Genomic DNA, 16,839 nt, shown 5'->3' with positions numbered 1-16,839 from the left:
ACTTTCCATTGAAGACCCAACCATAAGGTTTTCTTCAAGTCTTCACTAAGGTATGTAAGGCTATCCAAAACATGGGTTAAGTCCACCCATGTGCCCTACTCTTGCTTTGAGGTTAGATGATCATAAAAATGGAGATTCTTGGTATGGTTTATGGTTGAATGAGTTTTGTCCCCTATTTATTTGATTCTATATGTGTTGATGTTGTTGATCCAAGAGGTTCCTAAAATGAGCCCTTATGTGAGTATGAGTGATGAAGAAATGAGTTGTTAAATATGTTTTATTAATCTTCGTAACCATGTAGATTATGATAAATGATGTTATTTTCTTAAAAATATTGCTCAATGTGAAATGTCAATTTAAAGTCTTGAAATTGTGATGAGCCCCAAAGATTTCTCAAATGTATGGAGAGAATGATTGATTATATCTAGATGATGCTATATATGTGCATTTAAATATTTTTTGAAGATATGATTGAGATTGATCGGATAGTATGATTGGAAGAGATTGATTGTGATAGAGTTGATGAGTTGACAAGGTTGTAATAAGACTTGTCGATATGATTTGATCGAGTTGATTGGATGGAGTCTTATGAGCATTGAGTCTTGGGAGGAGTATCGAGCACCGAATTGGGCAAGAGTATAGTCCATACTCGAACCCAATAACTGCATCACCAAACGTAGGGGGGATGGAACCATTAAGTCGGATGCTTCCCCGAGAGATTTGTCCTTACATTATAGGACCTGGTTGGATTGGATCCATGATTGGTTGATTCGTTCATACCCTGGTAAAGTATGAACGGACGCAGCAACAACATCGGTTTGTTGTACTTTCACTGGCTCATAAGTGATGGTTGTCGGGTAAGAGAAACTCCCAAATAGGTCTTGATAGTACTCTGAGTCAGATTGAGTTGAATTGTATGTGATTGGTCCCGTCTAAATAATATTCTTGTTCAGACTTAGGACATTTGATTGAATTGTTATTCCTCTTGAGTTGAGATTCCGAGTTGATTGATTCTTCCTTGATGTTCATTGCATTCGGCCATTTTACATACTCGTACATTCCATGTACTGACTCCATTTGGCCTGCATCGTTTCATGATGCAGAGACAGGTACTAGAGATCATCAATCGGCGCTCCATTGAAGATCCACATACACTCTCAGCTAGTTGGTGAGTCCTCCTAGTTTCCGGAGGATGTTGAGATTTCTTGTATAGTTGTTGTCGTTTCCTTATTTTTGATTTTGGTAGCCATGGACTTGTCATTGACACCTCTTAGACTTTGATAGAGGATTCATAGACTGGAGTGTGGGGAGGTTGAACTGTTATTTTGAGGAGTCTTACTCTATTGTTTGTTGGCTTGTAAATGTTTGGCCTTTGGCCCCCATATAGTGAATAGTATTTCATTAATTGAGTTTCCGCTAAGAGAATGTGTGACTGGACCAGGTGGTTCGCTCGGAGGTCAGAAATGGCCTTCGGGTGCCGGTTACGTCTAGGGTACCCTCCCGGGGCGTGACACTTACCTCTACCTTTGGTAGAAGTGGAGGCGTTGTTTATGAGTTTTCTGTCATATTTTCTGTGCTTGCTCCTTTCTTTTTGTAAATATATTAGATTCTGTTTTGCTCATATTTTCTATATCGTGAGGAGATTCCTCATCACTAGGATAACTATTTTCTTATTATTTCTACATAAAATAATGGTATATGACACGCCCCGAGCCTATACCCTAGACGTGAATGACATCCGATGTTATTGCTGGCCCGAGCATACCCATAATATGGCATTGGACATGAGCATACATCTAAACATGAGCAGAAGAGTACATTTGAAAGCATTTAAAGAGACGAGTTTTATAAGTGATCAGATTTCATAACGTGAGTCATATAAATTTAAAACCATTGTCAAAGGAAATAAAGATCCAACATAACATAACTACTCATCTGTCTATTAAGCCTCTAAACATAATTTAATAATGTCAACTATATTGGTACAAGGCCCCCAGTATAAAAATAACTTCCTAAAATAGGTAGACTAAGCCTAGGAACATAGAGGGGCTCACCAATATCAGAAGATATGGAACCTAGTGAGCGGTCTGATCTCGTGTCTGCGTACCTAAGTCTGCATCAATAAAAGATGCAGCTCCCCCCCAAAAAAGGGACGTAAGTACATGGAATAGTACTGTATGTAAAATGGTAGAATGAAACATAACCTACATGTCAAATCAATAGAAGCATCTAACACAGTCATAGTCATAACATGAGAAGGTTAAGAGATGAGTTTGTTCAACCTACCTTATGAATATTTCTTTTATCATATTTTAGTTCATTATGGGAGTCTAATAGTGTGATCAACATAAACCACCATGTGAGCGCATGGAATTTGATCTCGGAACGATCAGCTAAGCCATCTCATACCTTGCCGATTATGAGACATACATATACATATCATGTGGATCCATAACTAGCCCTTACCAGGGGCATAAAAAAGGAGTCGCTCGAACCAATGGTACGATCCTCATCCTATTTTGGTAAATGTAGTTTCAGGCATTTGTCATATAGACATATGCCTTCTCGGCTAACTATTTAGCTCCCTTAGGCTCATGTGATCATGGGATAGCCCGAAGGCTTATATTCATAACATTCAAGGACCATAGTTCATAAGATTCATTCATATCATCACATCATAAGGTTACATTTCATGTATCGTGGCTTGGCAATCATGAGACATATAGTAATAGTAATAGTAGTAGTAGTAGTAGTAATAATAATAATAATAATAATAATAATAATAATAATAATAATAATAATAATAATAATAATAATAATGATGATGATGATGATGATGTAATAATAATGATAATGATAATTCTAATGATGATGATGATTAGTCTCATGTGATCATGGTTAGCCCGAAGGCTCATATTCATAACATTCAAGGACCATAGTTCATAAGCTTCATTCATATCATCACATCATAAGGTTACATTTCATGTATCGTGGCTTGGCATTCATGAGACACATAGTAATAACAATAGTAATAATAATGATGATGATGATGATGATGATAATAGTAATACTAATAGTAGTAATAGTAATAATAGTAGTAATAAGTAATAATAATAGTAATAGTAATAATAGGAGATTTCTGTGCTCATTTGCCGTCGAAGGCCCTTCTCATAAATCGAGTAAAAAATTTAAAAAATATCATCGTTCTAGGGAAGATAGACCTTATAGAAAATATCGCCGGAGTAAAGAAAAATCTGAGAAAAAAAGAACTCACTGTAAATCTACTAGATTTATAAAATATTATTCCAAAAGATATCTTAGCAAAATAAAATGCTACGAGTGTGGTCAATATGGACATATTGCTCTTAATTGTAAATTATAAAAACTTAAAAGTTTAAACCTTGCTGAAGATATTAACGATAAAGTTTATGATTTATTATACACCTCTGGTTCTGAATCAGATTATTCCTCTGAGTCCGAATCAAGGACTGAAGAGTCTGAAAGTGAAGTTGCACTTATTGAGTTTTCTGATAATAAAGCTCCAATTTATAAAACTCCTATTTATAACAGACGGTCATTTTCTGGATACAGATCTTTGCCCGAGATTAAGGATATTTCTCCTATTTCTTCTGAAACACATGTATATGGTCTAGCTCGTAATAGAGCTTTATCTTTGCATATTCTAAGTGATACTTTGAGTGAAAAATAGGTTGAAAGGGTAAAAATTGACCCTGTCACTAATATTGTACATGCTACTGATAAATTGTCTGATTTAGATCCAACCGCATCAGAAATGGATTTTGACCCTAATAAGGGTATTGATAGAAATAAACTCTGAATTATGATGACACACCAAATAGATTTTAGTCCAGGATTTCTGACAAGTTAACATATTTAGAAAGAATTTCATCAAAATAAATGAAACAAGTTTAAAACTTGTTTTTTTGAGACTTATAGTCAAGATGATTTAAATAATATTTCTCAAGAATTTTATGAATTCTGTGTTCTACATAATCAAATTATGTACTTTGTTCCTTAGTTTATAACAACTTATTTACCTTTATATGTCAAGGTATTAGAACAAAGAACCTTTAAAGATGGAAATGGTAATCTTATTAAAGTTGTTTACCCTCCTCAAAATCCTTTTATTTTACCAAATAATACTGGTCTCACATTCTCAGCATTTCAAAAATTCATTGATAATGATGTTGCTAAAATTAGCATACGAGAAATAAATAATTTAATTGCTCAGAATAATTATTTAAGCCTTTATGTTAAAGTTATGGGAGAGCATATTAGTTCTCTTGATGGTAAACTTGATGAATTAATTATTTTGGTTAAATCCCTTAATAAGAATCAACCTTCTTATGTTGCTTCCTCGTTTGAAAATAAGACAGTTATTCAAACTCCTACTCATATCCAACGTCCTATAGAAGTAAAAGAATTTAAATCTAAGTCTTTAACTGATCTAGAAGCACTTCTTGATAAGAAACTAGCAAACTTAAATGTTACACCAATTGGTATTATAGATAACTTTCCAATGGAAGAAAATATTTCTGAACTTAAACTGTTTCACCATAGAAGTTATAAAGCCAAAAAGAATGAGAAAAATAGCAAATATGCTACTAAACCTTCTATGTTGACCTATTATTACCCACGTCCTACTCCTCAAGACGTTTTAGTAGAAGAAAGGGACTGGATTCAGTCTAGTATATCATATAGTGGTGATCAAATTTATGAATGGAATGTTGATGGCTTAACTGATAGACAAGTCTCTATTCTTTTACATCGAATGTTGATGTATGCTACTATTTGTAAATCTACAAGGCATAATGATGACCACACCAACTGCAAAATGATAATAGCAGGATTCACCAGCCAACTACGAGGTTGATGGGATATTCTTTTAACAAACGATGCTCATACTGCTATCACTTTTTCCATAAAGAGAGAAGTAACAACTGAGGCAGTTGTTTCTGAAGAAGGGACATCCCAAAGACCAGTTGAAAATGTTCGACAAGATGTTGTTTATACTTTGGTTTTAACCATATTAGAATATTTTAATGGTAGATTTACCAATCAAAATGAGTCTCTTAGGACACTTCTAAATGGACTCCGTTGTAGATATTTAGGCAAATTTAGGTGGTATAAAACACATTTTTAAGTCGCGTAATGGACTTACCAGAAAGTAATAATATTCATTGGAAGACTAAGTTTATCGATGGTATCAGAGTCTAGGAACTTTCATAATATATAGATTATAGATTTGCAATATTCGGCATAGATATGACTTAAATTTTCTATTACTATTAGAAAAACTAGTATTAAAAGTACTAGATTAGAAGAGGTAGATGTACCTCAAAACCTTGATTTACTAAACAAATGGACTATTTCAAAGATTGATACTAAAACCATATATGACTATGGATGGTTTGATAAATTTTTAACTACACAGTTAATAAAAATAACTGAACAATCTTTAGCTCTTAATTCTGATGAGCAAACTATTTATTTATTAAATAAATGAGACATTGAATCTTATAGATCTAAATATAATTTTATGCACATAGGCATAGTTCAAATTGCTTTTAAACCTTTAACTCTTAAAGGGTTACCAGAAACTTTTCTAGCTGCACTTAGGGTTGCTAGAAATTTAAATTTTAGACAATCATTGATGGGTTCTATTGAATCAACTATGGCGTATGGTCCAGTTTATTTTAATACACAACCTAACCTTCAATTATCCTTTTCTGATGTTAATATTCTTGATGCATTAACATTAAATGTTAAAAATATGGTTATAACTATGTTCCAGGTTCTGAGTTAATATGCTTATCTTATAGAATCTATTTTAAATTGTTATTTATTTTGAATCCTCGATGTAAATTGTATGATACATCTAATCAGACTATATTAGTTGAAACTAATTTTACTAAATCAAAGGTCACTATTAGGAGGCCTATTAGGTGGGAAGAAATTAATTTTCCAACCACATGGACTTTAAAATCGGTTATAGCCCCAAATCAAGTTACCAATTACTTGACTAATAGTGAGTATTCTCGTATAACTCAAAATCCCGATGGAAAAATATGCATCCAGTTCTCTGATGTCATCGCAACCAAGATCTAAAGGGCTGGCGGTAGTCCGCGCGGCCATCCAGATCTTCCTTGAAACTATATCCTTAAACTTGCAGTTAGAAAGATTAAAATCAAACTAAAAAAGATTTTATTAAGTTCATGGCTGTATGGAAGCTTTCACCTGAGCAAGGGGCCTGTCAGATATTCCAATACATACTATTATTAATCCGGCAACTAGCAGTTCTAACAATATAAAAATACTGCCCCTTTTCTTTTTTTTAACGGGGACTTACACCACCATTGCTTGCTAGGCACTAGACTAATATAGTAGTGCCGGAATTAACTGTACCACCATCTCAGAACCAATTCATGGAACTATGATAAATTCTTCTTAGAAGTTGATTGAGTCTGAGTCTTTCATATTACATATATTATACAACTTAGATATCCGGCATAGATATGATATTTCTAGTCGGACATAGTCACGACTATGGAAAAGTCTAAGAAATTAAAAGATAAAGAATAAAGAGCGTACCTTGCCTTGAAGGCTATATCAAACTTCAAGCTTTTATTTCTTAATAATTTACAATAGATGAAGAGAGATGTATACAAAGGAGAAGAGAGAAGGTAGAGAGAGAGGGAGTAGGGAAATTTTGCCTAAGAAATGAAATGAAATGAAATGCCCTTTATATAGAAGGGCTAAGGAGACACACAGAATAAAAGTGGTCCTCATATGGGTCCCTAAACAATATAAGTGGGTCTCTTATGTGGGTATGTAAAATAGTATATCTATTGTAAATATACAGTGTTTCTATTGTAGATATGAGAATGACTTGTTTAATTTTGCAAGTGTTGGGGATATATTCTCGCATGGCCCGCCATCTTTTTATCTGTTTAATGATTTTTAATGATCGTCTCATTCGGCCTTTCTTTTTTCTTTGACAGCTATTCGAAGGAAATCTTCCTTGTCTTGTAATGATTCAAGGAATTCTTCCACCTTTTCTAATTCATGTTCTGCCAAAATAGGCCGTGGTCCATCTGACTGGGAATCAACCATATCATCACTGACTTCACTTTTCATTGAAGTATCAGACTTATCATATTGAGTCAAAGATTAAAGCAGATTTCTTTTGACTTCTTCCAGATATTCATTAATCATTTCTTGTTTATCACCCTGTTGTACAGAAATTCTTCTCGCAATATGTTTAACTGAATCATCAGCTACCAATTTTTATTTGGGTAGCTTTGTATATTCTTGTATCTTTGCTGAATACCATCTACGAGCTCTTGACCATAGGGCTGCTTAGTCTTAGGGTCTTTTCTGGTTAATTTATCCCAAAAATTATTATAATATACTCGATATAGACATGGGATTTGATCATCTGGGGTATATCCCACTTCAGGAAGCCATTTATGGATTCATCGTATTGAGAATTCAATAAAAAGTACATTTGATCAATTTTATCAAGATTACAGACATGATCGGAAATGTATAATTCCATGAGAAATGGGAAAATCTTCGCCCATTCTATGTATATATTAAGGTATTCATATGGTAAAAATTTTACCGTAGGTCCGTGGAATGTCCACCATCGAACAAACCAATTGGGGATTGTTCCTCGAATATTTTTGCACAATTTTTTATAAAATAAGTATGTTTGTGTTTATCATTGTTATAATAAAAGACTTTGTGAAAGGCCTGGATATAATCTCAATATGTCAGGTTAATGTTCATGTTATTAACACAAACTTGACGTTCACTCATGGTGGAGATTCTCCATTCTTCAACAGATATAATTTTTTTGATGATTACCTTTGAGAAGTTATAAACGTTCTCTTCTGTGGTGAAGTGTTGAAAGTCATCACTTCCGGTTCTGATTAATATGATTTCATAATATGTGCGAGTTTTATATGACTTACCTGAGAAATATAATCCCCTTACCAAATATCTTTGAAAAATCTTTCATGGTTCATCTTGTCTCTGAATATCAGAGTTTTCTAAAAGAAATATAATTTCTCTTGTGGGTACTTCTTCATAATTTTTGTTATCATCTATTTCTTTAGTGATTGAAGCAAAAGTATCTTTTTGCATATTTGATTCCAAGTATGCTTTCAGTTGTCCATATAATGGACTGTCTTCTGGAATATCTTCCAGATTTATTGAAGGAGTATCTTCCTTTTGAGTTGATGATGATGCTTCGCCAACTTTGGAGTTTATCAAACTCTTATTTTTCAATCTTAAGACTGGAAAATTATTAGATGATGATGAATTATATGAAGGCCTTTGCGATGGGGCTGATCTTTCCCTTCCTCTGGTGTGGTTACTATTCTGCCCTCAAATTATACACCACGGTGAGTCTGCCATATCTGCAAACATAAACTATTAATGATATTCAAAGAAATAATCTATATCAAGATAATAAGGACCATCATCTTCCTCATACGAATGAATAGAAAAGTGAAATGATTCCATTTCTTCTTTGATAATATTTTCTATGACTTTGTCTAGGATTTTAGTTTGAATATCTTCACCCAAAGGGATAGCCTTTAAAATTGTTATACGAGTTTTTTTCATCAAAAAATGCTACGAAATAATGCATAATTAATTTGTTAATTACTCCCTAGATAAGAAGTCTGGTAATGAATTATCAATACCCTTTTTGTACTGGATTTCAAAATCAAATGGGGCTAATTGAACCTTCCACCTAGCAAATATTAGTTTAGAGGCATCATGATTGAAATCCTTGTCAAACATATATTTTACTGATTGAGCGTCTGTTTTAATTAGAAATCGCTGATTGTATAAATCGTCCTGAAATTTTAAGACACATTTAACAATACATAATATTTCATTGGCCACTGTTGCATATTTACGTTGGGCCTCTGTCCATTTACCTGAATGAAATCGTATAAGATATTCACACTTATCATTGGGATTTACCTGCTTAAGTATTCCCTATAACCAACATTGGAAGTATCAGTTTCAATTATTTTTGGCCAAGTTGGGTTAGCCAGTGTTAAACAAGGTAAAGATTTAACACGTTATTTAACATATTTTACTAATTCAGTTAGACTATCAGTCCAAGGAGATTTATGAATTTTTTTTATTCTTTCATATAATGGGGATAAATCTCGGGATACATTTTTATAAAAGAGAGAAATATAATTTAAGCTTCATAAAAATCTTTGAAGCATAGTTCTATCTATGATAATATCAGAAAATTTTGAGGCAAAATCAATTGATCGCTTAATAGGTGTAATTTACCTTGACAGATATTATGTCCGAGGAATCTAACTTCTATTTGGAATAAACTCATTTTTGGTTTAGATATAACCAAACCATTTTGTATAAATATCTTTTTGAAAATATCAAGATGTTTGATATGAGTTTTAAAAGTTTTTGAGTAGACTAATATATCATCAATATAAACGATGGTAAAATCCAAATAGGGATTAAAGATATCATTCATAATCTTTTAAAATTCAGAGAGAGTATCTTTTTAATCCAAAAGGCATTACGTTTCATTCATATTGCCCAAAAGGAACATTAAAAACAGTTCTATAAGTCTGTTCTTTAAAATTTAAATTTGCCAATATCCTGATTTTAAATCAAATTTTGAGAATATATTGACGTCATATAATCTTGATAATATGTCTCTTTTATATGGAATAAGATATCTAATCCATTCAAAAAATTTATTAAGTAGTTTGTAATTTATTACTAACTTGGGTACACCACATTTCTTTTCTGTTGCATTATTAGCATAATAGGCAGTACAAGACCATGACGATTTGGACGATTTTATTAAACCTTTCTGTATGAGATTATTAATTTCTTTTTTTATAGAATTCTACTAACTCAGCGTTCATCTGACAAGGATGTGACATAGTGGGAATATTTTCTTCAGAAAAATCATCTTCATATTGTTAGAACTGTTAGTTGCCGGATTAATAATAGTATGTATCGAAATATCTGACAGGCCCCTTGCTCAGGTGAAAACTTCCATACAACCATGAACTTAATAAAATCTTCTTTAGTTTAATTTTAATCTTGCTAACTGCAAGTTTAAGGATATAGTTTCAAGAAAGATCTAGATGGCCGCGCAGACTACCGCCAGCCCTTTAAATCCTTATTGCGATGGCATCAGAAAACTGGATGCATATTTTTCCATCGGGATTTTGAGTTATATGAGAATACTCACTATTAGTCAAGTTATTGGTAACTTGATTTGGGGCTATAACCGATTCTAAAGTCCATGTGGTTGGAAAATTAATTTCTTCCCACCTAATAGACCTCCTAGTAGTGACCTTTAATTTGGTAAAATTAATTTCAACTAATATAGTCTGATTAGATGTATCATACAATTTACATCGAGGATTCAAAGTAGATAACAATTTAAAATAGATTCTATAAGATAAGTGTTGACACTCAATTTTGACCCTCCACAATGTAATAATTTTAAAAAAAATAATTAAAAATTAAAAGAATATATATATAATAACGAAATATGTATATATTATTATTATTTTAAAATAATTTTGGCATATATATATTCTTGACCATTAGTATCTACATATTCATCATTTATTCAAAAAAATTCTCATAAATATTTTTTTATAAATATTTTGTTAATTAGTTCGACCTAATTAATAGACTCACATTTCAAGTTAATTAGTTTAAACTTGAGTTAATTATTCTACTTTGTCAAAATTAAGAAACTTGTTAATTAATTGACGTTTACCCATCTTATTTTAATTCTAGCCTCTTCAAATAAATTGAAATAATTAGATTTTATAAAATAAAAAAAACTCAAAATATTTTTCAATTTATTTTGAAATAATTTTGTCATCTTTATTGTTTTAAGATAATGTATATAGTTTGTATAATGATTACCTTTTTTAGTAATATTTAAAATTGACCCATAAAAGACTTTATTTATTTCTAATAATTATTTCGTAAATTAATTGATTAAATTTACATTTTCATTTCTTCCCCTAAATAACACATAATTAATTTTATATTAACAAAATTTTTAATTCTTCCATTAATACTACAAATGCAAATAATATATAAACCTTCCCCCAATTTTCAGATCACATTCTATCTATATACTACACATAAACTAATTTACACATCATTAGACTAAAATCATTAAATAGTTTCTCAAATTTCTATACTTTATAAATTTACTTTTATTTTTCAAAAAAATAAAATAATAAAAAATAATGCTTATAAAAAATATGCCCATGCGCCCCCCTCCCCCCATTTCCCCATATATATATATATACTATCTACCATGCTTTGTCCCTTTTTTTTAAAAAAATAAAAATAAAAATAATTAATAAATTATTTTATTTCATCCGATAATTAATACAATATATAATAATATATTCCGCCGCACTTTTGTCCCCTTTTTTTTAAATATAAAAAAATAAAAATAAAAATATTAAATAAATAATATAATTCATCTGCAATAATAATAATAATAATAATAACAAAGTATATAAATAAATATATTTCCGTCATTATTTTTAGTTTTTTATCTATCCGCATTATTTTATTTATCCGCCCATTCCGCATTATTTTATTTATCCGCCCATTCCACATTATTTTATATTCGCCGATTTGCATTATTTTAATCCACGCTGCCCCGCCCATCATCCTTTGTCTCTGCGGAATATATGTATATATATACATACATATTTATCTGATTAAAAAAAGAAAATGACAAATAAATAAATAATAATTAAAAATACCCGCCCATCTCCCTTTGATATATATATATATATATATATATATATCAAAGGGAGATGGGCGGGTATTTTTAATTAATTTACCCACTCCACATTATTTTATATTTTTTCCATTCCGCGTTATCTTAATAATCCGCCCCATTCCACATTATTTTATTCTATCCTCCATTTCACATTATTTTATTCATCCATTATTTTTCTGTCATTTGTTTTATCTCCATATCCCTATAAATAGAGGGATTAGGGCGCCAAAAAGGAGAAGGAAAAAAGGAAGGCGAAAAAAAAAAAACTTACGCAGACAGAATACTCACAAAATTTTCTTGCTCTCTGATATTGAATATTTCTTGCAAAGAGTTTTTCTATCGTACTTGATTTTTTTTGAAAAGGAAGGTTAGATTCATGACCAAAGCATCCTCGTTCACTGCCCTGCAACACGTAATATTCACTTCATGTTCCTCTTTTTCGTTTGTCATTATTGTAAAATATTGTCCTAAAAATTATTATCCTGCGAATTTCGTCATTCTCTTCTTGTTTGCATGAACACTTTGGGAGCAAAAATGGAGTCTTGATTTGAGACTTGATATAGTCATCATCCCTTCACACAGAACCGATATCTTAGACTTCTCAAATAGCAAACAAAACAAGATAATCTCACTCAAACTCAATTCCGCTTGCTTATATTTTCAGGATTTTGTTTATTATTATTATTATTATTATTGTTATTGTCGTTATTATTGCTGCTACTGTTTTTATCATTATTGTTGTTATTTTTTATTTATTTATTTTTATCATTTTATTATTATTATTATTAGTAGTAGTAGTATTAATAGTATATTTTATTTACTGTTATTATTAGTATACATATTTTATTACCGTTATTAATATTATTATTACTAGTATACATATTTTATTACCGTTATTAACATTAGTATTATTAGTATACATATTTCATTACCCTTTTTTTAAATTATTTTATTATTATTAATATTATTTTCATTATTAACATCATTAGTAGTTGGAGTTGTATTTTTGTTTATTTTACTGTTAGTATTATTATTAGTATTTACGTTATTATTAGTATATTTATTTACTGAAGTGTTGTTATTATTATTATTATTATTATTAGTATTAGTATTAGTATTATTTTCTTTATCATTATTATCATTAGTATTTTTACTTACTGTTATTATTATTATTATTTTCGTTATTAGTATTATTTAGTGTTACTATTATCATCATTATTCATAATAATATTTACTACCATTATTAATATTATTATCTCTATTATTGTCATTATTATTATTATTATTATTATTATTATTTTCATTTTTATTATCATTATTATTAGTATATTTTATTTACTGCTTATTATTATTACTATTATTATTATTATTATTTTTGTTATTATTTAATTAATTTCAAAAAGAGTCGAATCTGAAAATTTCTTATAAAATCACATTCTACTAATAATAAGGAGTTCATTGTTGAAAGACCCATAAAATTTGAGTAAGAATCGTGTCAAAATCTACCATTTTGAGTTCATGAAAAATCAAGGTATTTAGGGTACAAAATCTAGGATTTGAAAGATAAAATCACGATATATTAAATGAAAATCGAGGATTTTAGTGAAATTTTACTTACCAAACGAAATTTCTCGAAGAACTCTCTCAAAAATCACCCCAAGAAGCTCAAGAAACTCAAAATGGGGAAAACATTAGAGGTTTCTCCGCATTAATACTTTTTCAGGTGTTAAATGACCTCCGCGAACACGTCGGTCACCACCCGCGAACGCGGAGTACAACACACTCAACCCTCCGTGAACGCGGAACACATCACGCGAACGTGGAGTGCCACACTCTCAACCCTCCACGAATGCGAACCATATCACGCGAATGCGGAGGCCCTCACATGGGACCTTCGCGAACGCGGATGACCAGCCGTGAACGCGAAGAGGAACTCAAAGCATCATATATTAGCAACTTTCCCCAAACTCAAAGTCTCTGATCAGACCCTCGAAATTCATTCGGAATTCCGTATACACAAACCATTTATACACTCCTACTAAATTCGATATTTCGAACTCAATAAAACCATCAGAATTTGAATTTGAGGTCTCCTCAACCCGAAATCTGATAAATAGCAACTAAACTAGTTTCGGCACTTAAAATATCCAAAATACCCTCGAAACCTGTAAAAATTATAACAAAGCCATTCTAGCGTTAGACTCACCCTCCAAAACCATTGGAATCATCAGAAATCCAATATGAGTCTCCGAACCTGATTTGTTGACCAAAGTCAAACTTAACTCATTTTAAACCAGACTTTCCAACTTGGGACCTCAATTTTTGATACAACTCCAAATTCAAAAACGAAGACATTCTTAGAACAATTTCCATTTTACGGAGCTGATGAAACTGACATAATCCCTTTCTGAGACCCGTAGCTCTGGTTGATACCAAAAATCACTTTTTAATAACTTAACTCTATAAACTTAAAAACTTATCCAATTCATAAACTATTAAGACTTTAACAGTTTTAACTACACAAACTGATCAAATAACACTCGGAGGCACTAATGAGAGGGGTAAACGGTAATTTCTCAAGAATTTCCGAAAATGACCCTCAAGGTCATTACATCCGCAAACATCATATATTACTAAAAGTGGAAAGAGCTTAACTTCAAAGTTGGATTGCCATTATGCCCCTATAATTAATTTTTAAATTTGATAATTACTTTTTAATTTGATTATTACCTGAATCCCTATAATGCACTGCATAAACCCTATTTTAATTGTACATACACGTTACTTCTTACTATCACCTATTAATTCTCCCTACAACGTTCATTTTCTTAAGTTCTCATTCCTTCCCTCACCGTAACAGCCCTATAATAACATTAGTTTCCATTGCCTTTCAGCCTTCTTTCACATTCATGATTAAAAATTCCCTTTTGATCAGTTTTTTCAAAACCTTTTCACATTCTTCACTAATCTATATTAATGTCTCCAATATCATGTCTTTGTCTCATTAATCTATTTTCCTTCCTTCTGCATCCGACAAAGATATTGTTGCCAGGTAATTCTTTTTCCTTTGCTTTATCATGATTCGCTCTATTTTTATATTTATTTTCTTTTCGTTATCACGAATGGCTCTGTTTTTCATGTTAATATTTGTGTTATCTTTTGGTTGGTTTATTTCTTGCTAATTGGGTTAGTGGAGGTTTCATGTGAATGAATATGCCATTGAATGTTTCTCTATATTTCTCCTTCCCAAAATAGCCAAGTTCTCCAAAAGATCTTCAATACAACTTATGTTTTCAATAGTAGTAGCATAGTGTTATTCTAATTCCCTGCTGACTCTGTGTATGACTGGTATTTTTGGAAAATTTGTACAGTAGCTTGGCTATAGTTAATACACTTCAGTTTTTCTTCAAAGTTCTGCAAAAATATTTTGAGTTACAATGTTTTGGGAAGAAAATTAGGATAATTTTGCTGAGAAATTAGCTTAGGCGTACCAGGAAAGCATGACATCCCATGGATTATGAGGTAATATTGATACTAAAAATTATGTGAAGTCTCTGATTTTGAATTCTATTCTCCAACTAGAAAGTTGATCCAACAGCAATCGTGTACACATCTCCCTGCTTCAAACTCTTTTCCGCTAATCCATCCCTATAGATGTGCCCAATTCTTGCTTCCCCTGTATTCAATTCCTTAAATGGAGCCAATCAAGTTGGCTTTATCAAAATTGTTCATCCCTCGAACAACTTCATAGTAAGAGATCATCTGATTGATCAATCAAACACAAAATTACTCAACTTACTGATTACAATAGGGATTTCACACGTGCTGCCATTTACAGAGGCTTGGTATTTGTAGTTATTTATTTTCAAAGTTCCACTTCAAAAGAAATCTTTAAATAGCTAGAAAAGCTTTTCTGATGCATTAAGTGTCAATGAGCTCATATAATTTGTTGGTTTTCTATTTGTTTTTACCTTATTGCTGCAAAAAATGACTGCCTCCCTACCTTTGTGTTTTCATTAAACTATTCCAAAGTCATGTATCTAATGAGGAGCGATTGTTTGCTAGCTTTCGTGCACCATCTTTGGTTACTTGAAATAGACATCATTGATCAACAACGTAGTTATATTCGCCCAATTAGGGGAAAATTTAATGCTTCAATCACTATAGAAGGGCTTTGAGAAGATTATGGACTTTCTCGCCAATTGATCATTAGTTTATTGAGTTGTATCATATCTTTTGTGCTCTTTTATCACTATAGAAAATATGATCAACATATTCAATCCTAAGTTACCTCCAACACCAACATCTAGAGGGACTTTAAACTTTCCATCTACATAGGAACTTGATGCCTCCCTGCAATTCTGTTATGAATTTCGCTAATCATATAGAGGAAAAAGGAGATGGTTGCCATTTTTAGCCTTAAACTAATCCGTTATGTAACTAAGACTTTTTTCTCTGGAAATTATTTTGGTTCTAACACTTTCATGAAAGTAATTTCTTTCTTTCTTTATTAATTATGTTCAATTTGAAATTACATTTACTATCTGTTAGTGTTGTAATACTATCGATATCGAAAGAGCTAAAATATTCTTTGTCGATGGATCTAGGAAACTGGAATAACATACTTATATCGTGCATTGCTTGCCAATGTTTGATCAAGAGGTAAGATTGCCTTGGCAACAAAAACCAGTGGTGTAGCAGCTTCAATTCTACCAGGAGGACGTACAACTCACTTGAGGTTTGAGATCCCGTTACAAACAAATGAATAAACTATGAAAAATATGTCAAAACAAAGTGGTGCTGCCAAATTGATTAGAAAACCAAATGTGGTTATATGAAATGAAGCGTCAATAGCCAAGCGACAAACAATAGAAACAGTCGACAAGAGCTTTAGAGACATAATGGACATCGATAAACCATTCAGTGGGAAATTCATAGTTTTTGGAGGAGATTTTCGTTAGGTATTAACAGTAGTTCCAAAATCT

Source organism: Solanum dulcamara, chromosome 8 (genome assembly GCF_947179165.1).
Source record: "Solanum dulcamara chromosome 8, daSolDulc1.2, whole genome shotgun sequence".
NCBI lineage: Eukaryota > Viridiplantae > Streptophyta > Magnoliopsida > Solanales > Solanaceae > Solanum > Solanum dulcamara.
The sequence above is the reverse complement of the archived record's forward strand: the minus strand, read 5'-3'. Positions refer to the sequence as shown.